Genomic DNA, 11603 nt, shown 5'->3' on the forward strand with positions numbered 1-11603 from the left:
TAATGCAACTACACAATTAACAAAATCTTCTAACAATCTCCCAGTTAGATTGCATTAATTAAGCAAATACTATTATCAAGCCTCTCAAAAATGATATTAGACACAAATATAATAATGTTGTTAGAACAAATCATATGAAAATATATATTTATCCAAAACAATCATTTGGAATTCTATAATCATTAGAGTTGTGGCAGAAGACTTATAAATACCTCTCTGTAGGAGCAATTCAGAATATTCTCAATCTAGATCTGAATTAGAATATCTAAAATTATAAAAATATGTTAGAAGAAGAAATGTCAGAATCTTTCTAACTGGGAGGTGGGTATAATGATAGAACTGAGAAAAGCCGCCACTAGTTAGGAAACCTTAAGAGCTATGTATTAGGTTTTCTTAAATGCTTACTCAGTCAACCATAAAAAACATAACCTACTATCAAGGTCATGAAATGACTAAAAAGAATTGAGTCTAAAACCCTACTTGAACTAGGTCTAATTGACTAATGGGCCATACTTAGGATATTTTAATGAAAACAAAATATAATATAATGTAATTAAAATATATTAAATAATATAATATAATATAATTAAAATATATTACATTCTTTCACTTAGCCTGTACATTATATGTTAATTAACGTGTCAAGGTTAATTAAGGCTATGTTATTAGAATCATGGCGGTAAATCCCCTAAGTTAAGTGTTACCTTCCATATATTATAAGTAACATTCTTAACTAATGAGTTATAACTTTATGAATAAACCTTAAATGTTTATTGGGTTCCAACTTAAATATTTGTTAATCTCGTATAGACTAATATTCTCTAAAGAAAACCAGGCGGGACCCTATCTTGGAAACTCAACTCAAGCGTACTTATTCATATTTGACTTGCATTGTGGTCCAGCATTTCTTTGCCTCTTTGAATTAAATGTGGTTTTTTTTAAGTTTGAGTAATTAGACGCTCACATACATATAAACTGGTCAACGCAATGTTTGAGACCTCATTTAAGCATGATGGCTTGCACGACCAATTAAACAACTTGTCGTTGACTTGAATCTAAGTCATAGAACACTTAACCCTTTTTTCCCTTTTTTTGTTTAGTTTGTTAAAAAAATTTAAAATATGGCTTTTCTCTATTCAAGAGGCATGAATTTAGTACAACCGTTTAAATATATATATATATATATATATATATATATAACATTCCACTTGAGAATTTGAATGAAAAATAAAATGATTGCTTGAATTTTTTTTAATAGGAAACCAAATCATTTTAAGGCAGTTTGTTTAGAATTAAAAGAAAAAAAAGTTAATCATGAAGGTTTTGTTGAGAAAAACATTCTATTTTTTTAACCTTTTTATTATAATATATTCAAAATAAGTTATCAAAATAAGCTTTTTCCAACACATCTCTTATACGTAATATGTTTAATTAGCTTAAATTGCTTTTGGAATTAGATTGCACTTAGGTCCTCATTGAGCGCATATCACAACGACGAGCATTGTATACTTATTTTATAAGATTTTCCTAATAAGTTATCAAGGCCAGACGAATGTTTGAGACGTCTTCTAATTGACTAATTCACACTGGAAACAACGACCAAGTAACTATTGCTCTTTCAAAGTGTATTATACAGGTCCTCTCCCACTCTATATATATAATTAATTTTTTAAAAACTAGTCCTTCCCCATTACTGTTCTTGTTTTAATACAATTGGAAACGACCGTTCGGCTTTGAATTATTAGGGCTAATGATTGCGTTACTACCTCCGGTCTTTAATATAAGAACTAGTTTGATTAATTTGAGTAGATTAAAAAAATTAGTTAAGTTAGTTATTTATAATAAATAGGTGTAGTCTTTCCTAAAATATCCTTACTAATCATGTGTATATTAGCTAGAACTATCATTTAATGAAATATTTAACATGTGCAACAATTATAAGGGCTACCTTAAAAAAAATAGATAAATATGAGAGACAAAGTGGATTGAGGTCTTATATTTAAAATCAAATTGAATGTCAGACTAGTTCTTATATTAAGAACCGAAGGTAGTATTAAACAGGGATTGGCTGTCAGGGATTATGATGATGATTGTGTCATACTAGGCGACAAATATCCCTATTGGCAATGCTTCAAGGGTAAAGGGGCTTCTGTAAAATTTAAAGTGTGTAACATCCCAAATTTTAGGCATAGAAGTAGCAGAATTAGCCTGAGATGGGTAAGCTACCAGACTCTTTTTGGTAGGAGTTCCAGAAGTTCCTTGAAAGGACGAGAAGATTCCGATGGACTAATCACAAAATAAGAGTTTTTTGGAATCACGAGATAGGCAAATTAAAGACTCCCATAAAGTCTCGGGGGCTCGAGTATAGGAATTGAAGATGATTAAAAACCAAAAGTTATGCTAGGAACCTCAGCAACATGATTCCTGAGGCTGAACGCAAGCAGGGACCTAATCATAAATTTAAAAAGTTTCGGGTCGAAAGGACAATGATGAATACACCTAAAAATTTTAGAAAAATTCCAAAAGAATGGGAAATGAGGTTTTAAGACCCGTATGAGGTTAAAAATGATGAAAATATCCCTAGAGCAAATTGGTAAAATTCTTAGGGTTTTGACTAATTATGAATATTAGTCAAAATTGAATTAGTTAAAATATGAGGAAGCCTCAGATAAGGGGGGTAAAATGGGAAATACTATGTGAGAAACTATCACAAGTTTTAAAAATGATTTCATCCCCAGAAGGTGAAGAGGTTGACAGAATTTAAAGCCTATGTACACAATATTCGAGAAAAGACCAAATAAACTATTTATGGGCTGACTTTTGACTTGAGAAAAATTAGAGAAATTCTTCATAATAAAAAAGTAGTATTGGTACCTAGAGTTATATTTTTAGAGTTATATACCGATAAAAAAAATTCAGTTAAATTTACTCCAAAGGGCTAAGATTTAAGCAAATTTTTATAAATACCCCTCCTCTCCCATGTGCATAATCTTTCAGCCAAGAGAGAAAGAGCGGGAGACGAGACCGAAACTTGAAAAGGAAGAAGGAGAAGAGAAAGAGCAAGGAAAACCATGTAAGATCAAGGTCCAAGACAAAGTATGCTTATGGTTTTTGATAGTTTATCTTGCTACTTATCTTGTTGAGTTTGATTGTGGTTTTATTGGATTTTGGGAGCTTGAAAACCTAAGGGGACATGATGCATGAAATTGATAGTGTTAAAAGAAGATGAAATAGATGTTAGAATGATGGTTAAAGGCTTAAAAGGAATGAAAATCAAGTGATTTTGAGTTGATTTGTGAAAGATTTCATGATTGTGTACCTAGGTTTACATTTTCAGCCAAGGCTAGTTCTTGAGGCTAGGGTTGGATTTTGATACTTCCAATATGTTTAAAATGAAAAATTGTGAAGGGTGCAAGTGAGGAAACAAGTTTAGAAGTATTAGAATTGAAAATGGGAATTTTAAACCCTAAAACCCTAAACAATTTGGCCAAGCTGGTTTGAGTAGGGAGGGATTGGAATTTGATTTTGATAATTTTGAGTTTGGAAATGGACTCTACATACAAAATTATATGGAAATAGCGTGCGGGATTAAATTTAGAAAGATGGAAAATAAAGCTTAAAAATTAAGGCTAAACTACGTTCAAGAAAGAGTTAAGGATGGAATGTGTTTGATTTCATGGCTCTACTAAGCATATGGCATTATCTTTTGATATATTTAGGGCCATGAGACATTAAGGAAGAAAAATTGGAAGGTTGATCAAGCAACTTTGATAGTTGGAGGCAAAAAGGAGCCAAAGAGGACAAGAGGAAACTTAAAGACACAAGGTAGCAAACTTACCCTTATTTTGTGCTTGATATGTATGCTTGTGTGTTAATATTGCTTGATGATGATCTAGATTATGAAAGGTTGAATATTGCTCTATTTCTTGTATATTTCATGGCATGTGTGAATGAAACATTGAACATTAAAGCATGTCATTTTATAAGCATGAAAGCATGTAACAAAGCATGTCATCCACTAAGTATCAATATTGCATACATATGGGCAATTGTTTGCTATTGAGATTTTTCTGAATCTCACCCTCTCTTAACTAACCCTAATAGGTGTTAATGAGCAAGCAAGAGGATGCATGAGTGGAAGCAAGGAAAAGAGAAAAAGAACTGAGTAAATACATTGTATTATATTGTGAAATTTGTATGTCAATATATGATATAAATGTAATATTAATGTTATGTGATGATAAATGATAATAATAGCATATATAATTGGCTATGATGATGTATGGAAATGGTTAATGCATTGATGGAATAGTAATATGCATGAAAAGAATTAATTGTAAATTATTAATGCAAGTAAGAGGGACAAGCTATCCTTAAATGAGCCACGAATTTGAGATAGAGTGAAAGTAAAGCAAACTATTGAATCTGCCCATGAAATTTGTAGCATACGTAAAGTACAAGTCTGGAGCTTTAAAAAGAGTAGTAGACCACTTAAAATGGATGTGTATGTTAAGAGTTATGACTGCTGAAAGTTAGGGCAGAAAAATTGAAAAATACAGTTTTTACCAAGTGAACAGTAAATTTCACACAATTAATTATACAAATTGAGCAAGTAAATGAATTATAGAGTATTTTTTCCTATATAGAATTAAAAGAGTTTTAAATAAAATTTTGAACCAGGTCAATACAATTTTTTTATAATTAATTATGAATTTTTAAAATTGGACTAAAAATCTAGAAGTAACTAGTAAATAGTAGCCTAAAAAACAAATTTTGAGTTTTTAATCCATAGGCTTGTTTTGTGATCCGATTAAACCGTAAAGCTTCCAGATATGCACTAAAGGAGGTTAAGAAAGGATGTTTCAAAGTGCCTCCAGTTTGTTGTGATTTAAAAGGATGGCTCTTTGCTCTGAATATCACCCCTCGGGTGTTTTGGACAACGTGGAGTTTGACTGTTTTATTAGCATATTGATCATAAATTATACTTAAAAATAGTAATTGAGTTTCCAAGATAGGGTACTGCCTTGTTTTATTTAGAGATTATGGTGATGATCGCGTCATACTTGGTCATGACTCATGAGAACAAGGTAATGCTGAAGTTTTTGTGAGATTTAGAATGTACTTGGTCCGGCTTCAAATTTTCCACTACCTTAGTTTGATAAATTATGAACAGGATGTTGCAATTAAAAGGCTTCCTTGTAAATGCTTGAAGAAGAGATCTTGTGTTATTTGTTGCTCCCTGATGCAAGAACACATGCCGATCATACAGGGTCACATTTGCGCTTAACACAATCAAGAAGTATCATTACTACAATTACCTACTGTTACAAATACTTGATCTCTATCGCCACAAATGGTCCAACACCATAATCAAGAATCTCGATCCCTAATTTTAGAATATAATAAATCAATCTCAATTCCTGATTTCAGAATATAATAAATCAAACATTGATTATACTGTCAATTCGTCATGCAAGAATTCATTCAAGACTAGGAAAGTAGCAAGAATAGAGGCTTACTGAAGTCTTGTTCATTCTTCCTCCAAAATCACACCTCCTAGAAACCAAGACTGCACTTTTCTAGCAAAATTCCCCTATGTTGAGCCAAAAACCAAGATGCTCATTAAATTCACAGTCATAGAAATGCAGAAAAAACAACATGGAAAATAGTAAATTTACCATACTCTTGTCTACACACTCCAACTCTAAAGATTCTTCATATCTAAAACCCCTAAACTTAAGACCATTTTCATATAACTCCCTTAACATTTTAAAATTTAAACTTGATGAAGTTTGAGGAGGGAGGGGGGTTATGCAGCTAGCTTAAAATTTAGGAGCATCATCCTTCCACGTTATTGAATTGTGCAAAATGAAAATTTTGTGCCAGTTACGATTGCCTCTGAATAGAGCAAATTGCGCCATCTGGTTCCTTGAAGTTCAATTGTTTATTTAAATGTTCACAAGTTTGACCAAAAAAAAAAAGAGGTTGACAAGTACTTCTGTGGATTTGGTTGAATGTTCCGATATGATCTGACTTTCCATCTCTATCCTTCTAAGTGCAACGTCTTTGAAATATATGTCACACTTTCGTTTTTGAAATTCGAATAACAGACACTAACCGCTTGATATTACAAGCAACACAAGACTTTTTGCTATTATTAAGGCTTTTATTTCTATTCAATATATAATGAAAGAAGCTAACTATAGCTGGTTAATCTGATCATCGATAATCTGCAAGTATGATGGTCCTAATGATGATCCACACGTATTTCTTGTGTATGTCACTAGTAGGTTTGAAAAATCTCGCCAAACCCCCGATCTCATATTTACAAGTCTTTTCGCAGGGGACCATGACAAGAAAAAAAGACATATTTTGTTGAATAAGACCCATTAGATGGTTGTGTTTCCTATTCAGTGGATCATGAGCTGGCTATCATAGTTCATTTTTTACCACTTGCAAATTCCATAATTATACCCTTCTATGCAAAAATTCTCAATTTTGGAGGAGGGGATGGGAAGAAAAACTTTGTCTTCTTTTTCCTCCCATTTTTCCAACTGTACAAAAACTCACTCAGTTTCTTCTATCCCCTCCAAAAAATTTTCCAAATAATAAAAAATAGCCAACTTAACAATTTTTTTAATTTCTTAAAATTAGTTAATTAAGCCTTATGTTTAGAATAGGAGAGAATTATATATTGAATGACCTTTAATTCAATACCACTTTTTATTCTAAGGTTAAAGATTAAAGGTTGTCACTCTTTTGTTCGATAAAAATTACTTTAATTTTTAGATTCCAGACCCTCATCATGTTCTCTAAAATTATACCTTTAAATTGAGAACCAAATAACAAAGTTCACAGAATTTTTAAGACTAACTTGAAATAACTAGAGTGCTAAATTGCTTTGAATTGATCTACTTGTAGTACGTAAAACCATCAGTTTACCACCTAAAAAATTTCTAATAAAAAGAACCATACGAATTATAAATTGTCCTCTTCATTTTACTATTAAGTTATTTATTTATTTGTTCAGTATTTTCTTTTCAAATGGTTATATCCATATTAATTATCACATCCATCTCCCGATGCTTGTTTAGAAGCACAATCAAGGGGCTTTCTTACCATCATATGCATAATTGAATCAAATGGGCCTAAAATGTTCAGAGCATGAATCGGCCCTACCCTGGGACCTGAGACAAAACTTAAGACTACTTTCATACAGTGTGATGCGTCATCTCACACAGCATCACACTTCTCAGTTAGGACACTTAATATTATTCTTCACAGAGACTCTAAATTATTTGGTTTAGTCTTAAAAGCTAAGTGTCTCACTTTCAAAAGCTGATAAGCAGAGCAGAAAGAAGCTTCACAATTAAAGGCAACTACAGTCAAATACTGCATCAATATTCAGTTTGAGCTCACCAGCCCAGAGAAGAAACCACTTAGCGTCTACAGTACTTTTATTAGAACGAAACACAAAAATGAGCTATCCATAAGTCATCTGGTTCCATCTATACACTGCTCAAGGGTCACCTAGAATCACACAAACACAAGATAAACAACTGGAACAATGCTTAGAAAACCACTGTTTACAATAAAGTAAGCTCCAAAATTTAGATGACTCTCTAAATTCACCATAAAATAGCTCTCAAATCACTTAAATATAGGGACTTTCAATAAATCATTCAAATTCTCACTTGCTGCACATCAAGTCCACATGGGTTCTATTGCATTATGATCAATGAGCGCTAAGCAAGGTGATTAATTTCTAAGTATACCGGCACTTGGAGATGATAATCCCCAGCTGGCTACTACACCAAGTATAATTCACCAAGTTGCATAAAAGAAAATAATGTTCAAAAGTTTCCAAACCTGAGCCACCATTGACCAAATTTGTGTTTACACCTGTTGTCTATTGTGGGAAGAGTACTGTGTCAAGCATGCCGGAGGAGATGCTTAGGTTGTACTTTTAGCTTCCATTGTTGGAGTTGCTTGGTGCTTTAACCAGCTAAGAAACAAGTTTCTGTTGAGACGTGACGCATTAATGGTAGTGATTTTCTTAAAAGACAATTTACCTCATTATATCAAACATTGGATCATCACAGAATATCACTATTCTAATATCAGGTCAACAACATGTGATTAAGAAAAATCAATTTGTAGTTGCACTATTATAATTATCACTAACAAACTATATAAATAGATATTCATAACAGAGGGGATGAGAGTGATAAAGAGAGTATTATATATGATATAAGAGATGGAAGTAGACAGGATGCATGTTTATTTGTTATCCACAACAAAAAACACAAAAATTGGAAAACACAAGTCAAAGTGCCTTCAACCTATCACTCTTCGCTTTCATTTTTTTGGTAGAACACTAACTTCTCATTTAAGTGAAGCCATGAGCTTGAAGTATTACTCTTTATACCAAAAAAAATCATGATATACTTAGAAGTAAGTAAAAGAGAAAACTATATCATAACAACCTCAATTAACTAAAATATAACAAATCTACCTCATCTTTATGCTTTATTATCATTTAGAAGTGATCAGCTTGTCCATTTCTTTAGCATATACAAGATAGATGCAGTCTCGTTCACCACAATATATTTATGACCAAACTTAATTTCAACTTCCACCTCATTTTCAGGCTCCAAATTAGACACTATGCTCCGCCATTCTTCATCAGAAAAAGTTGTTGGAACTTCTTGCTTGTAGAACCTTTGTGAAATTCTTCATCATAATGCCAACAATTATATAGATGCCATGCTATCTTGAAGAGATGAATAGATAATGTTGAGGATCATTCCTTTTAAGCTATGACCAAAAACTTGAGGAACTTTAAATGACAAAGATCCCTCATGTTCAAAAACTAGCCAATCAGAATTATTTTCTTTAGGTAGAGAATAGTGAAGCCCTTCATTCCTCTATCCCTATTCCAAGAACAAAAGGAAAAAGTCACCCCATTCAATTGAGAAAATGTAGAAAATAATAGTCACTAGAGTTGATACTCTAAACAAATGGAAAACTTCAATGTTTCATATTTGGCCAACAAGTTTGTCATTGGGTTGAATGGTAAATAGTGTTCCTCATACTGTGTACATTTACACAAAAAAACCAAATATTGCAAAAAGTACGATCTAGCACATAACATAGATATGACATTGATAAAAGCACATTTTATACTATTGTACCTTCAACAATATTTACTCTAATTATTTAAACATGTAAAATAGAAAGGTGTTTTGCCGATTTTGAAAATATTATGCATATGTGGTAGTAGAGAATTAAGATAAAGAGAAACACCTTTGAAATACTCTTTGAAAAGCCATCCATAGTTTTCTTGCACCATCTTACTTGAATAATCAGAGAACTCATCACTATTTCTGACCTTTCCATGTGAACTTGCTCATTAGATTCAAGTAACGATGGAGTATTTTGACATGAAGCTTGAGATGTACTTGGTCTTGCTTTTGATGTTTCACATCTTCTTGAAAATGAGGGATGTGATAGGCCCCTAATTAAAGATGGTAAGATCTGAAATGCTCGAGACAAGGACTTTAAACAGTGTGTTAGTGACATCCAAGACAAAACAAATGACGGAAATACATCACGAGCTGATCCTTCATAATCACATAAAGTCAAATATTTAATGTTTTTCAATCTCACTAACGAAAATGGCACTTGTGCTATCATAGTTTGATTTGCATCTAAAGTTGTCAAAGATTCCATCTTCATTGAATAGAATTTTTTAAAGTAATTTGAATAATTAGAAGCCCAAATGCTTATTTGGATTACGTTCTCGTACCCAAAGACACTTATGACTTGTGTTGGAATCATAGTGGAATCTTTTAAAAGTAACTTTTCAATCATAATTTATGGGATACGAGGTATGTATATGAAAGAGATTTGGTTTCAAATTGTGTGAATAAGTGATTTTGAGAATCCTAACTTAATCCTAAACAAGCATTTATTTATGTAAGTCGAGTTTAAATTTTCCTCACATACTTTGTAATCCATAAATTATGATGAAAAAAATGTTTTTGAAGGATCACAAACAACCACTAGATTACTTTGACTTGATCTACTTAATTTGAATGTGAGACCAATACACACACACACTAAGAGCTGCTTATTTTGTCAGTTTTTTATCGCTAATTTTTCATCATTTTTTATTTTAATGATCTTCCATGTGTTGAGGTGGGGGTAGCTGAGTCATGACATTATGATGGATGATGTGTCATCATGTAGAAGAAAAATAAGATTCACCATAAACATATGGGAAGAAAAGTTGGAGTCATCTATTAAAAATAAAATGATAAAAAATCACTTAGGGGGTGTCTCCAACACGCATGAAAAAAGGCTATTTGCGTGGATAAAAAGAATAGATCAAGAAGTATGGAATCCCTTAAAAAGAATTAGGGAAAAATTAAAGAAAATACTTCATAAAATTGTGGAGTAAATCTTCAGATTAACAATTTATCTAAAAATTTAGTTGTTGGTAGAATATGATGACACCATCTGAGACGATGACACTTCGTAAGATAAAATTTCTCTTTGTCGATATCTCCTACACTGCACCTCCCATTTCTCACAAAACTACGCAAGTATTTTTATTTTAGGCACCAATTACGCAAGTATGGTTACATATTTCATTTTTTCTTTTGGTGCCAACGGTATTTCATTTGATCCTTAATAATGCAAAATGTACCTCTCAGTTGGTCTTGAAAAAAAGATATCCCATTTATTTTTCATTTTATGCCAACCTCTTAAGGCGCATATGGGACTAAGAACTACTGATTAAAAAAAAAAAAAAAAAGATAAAAAAGATGGGACTAACACCTATGTAGCATTTTTTTTTCCCTCCGAGACCTCCTCTCTACTATTCACCAAGTCACTCTTGACAAAGTGTGACGAGCAATAATTCATTATCCAAGTTAAGATCTTTTTCAAAAATAGGAGATAAAAGTCTTTTGACGAGACAGCCAAATTCTGAACCCAGGCACGATTCTGAATCTATTCTCTTCGATGCCCCCATTGACTGAACAAGAAGAAGATTTCTTTTTCTTAATTTTTCTCATCCATTTAGTCCATGCGCAAGCATCCTAAACATGTAAAACCAGTTTAGCTATAAAAAAAAAAAAATTTCTACCACAAGTTTATATCTTTTTTATGTAATGAACAGAACCTTACGACTTACAAGTTCTCCACTTCATTGTATTAAATTATTTAATTATCTTTTCATTATTTTCTTGATAAATATCTATATTTATATCGTCACATCCATTTTCTGATGTTTGTTGGGAAGAAGCATGATCAAGGGTCCTTTTCGGCTTCATATTACAAATCAAGTGCGCTTAAAATGTTAAGAGAATGAATCGGCCCGACCTTTTAATAGGCAACGACATAAGTTGATAAGCCCACAAGAATCATTATGTCTTCTTCTGAATCCACTTTCCATTTTTCTTTCAACGGCCCATTTCGATCCGTCGTGTTGCTCTGGGAAATTTTCGGAGGAGAAAGGATCTCTCGGAACTGAAGAAGATAATGATGATTGAGGAGAATACAATTTTGGTGAATTTTATATTTGGGACGAGGTAGTA

Source organism: Neltuma alba, unplaced genomic scaffold, assembly GCF_004799145.2.
Source record: "Neltuma alba isolate B1F8T4 unplaced genomic scaffold, ASM479914v2 tig00011780_pilon, whole genome shotgun sequence".
NCBI lineage: Eukaryota > Viridiplantae > Streptophyta > Magnoliopsida > Fabales > Fabaceae > Neltuma > Neltuma alba.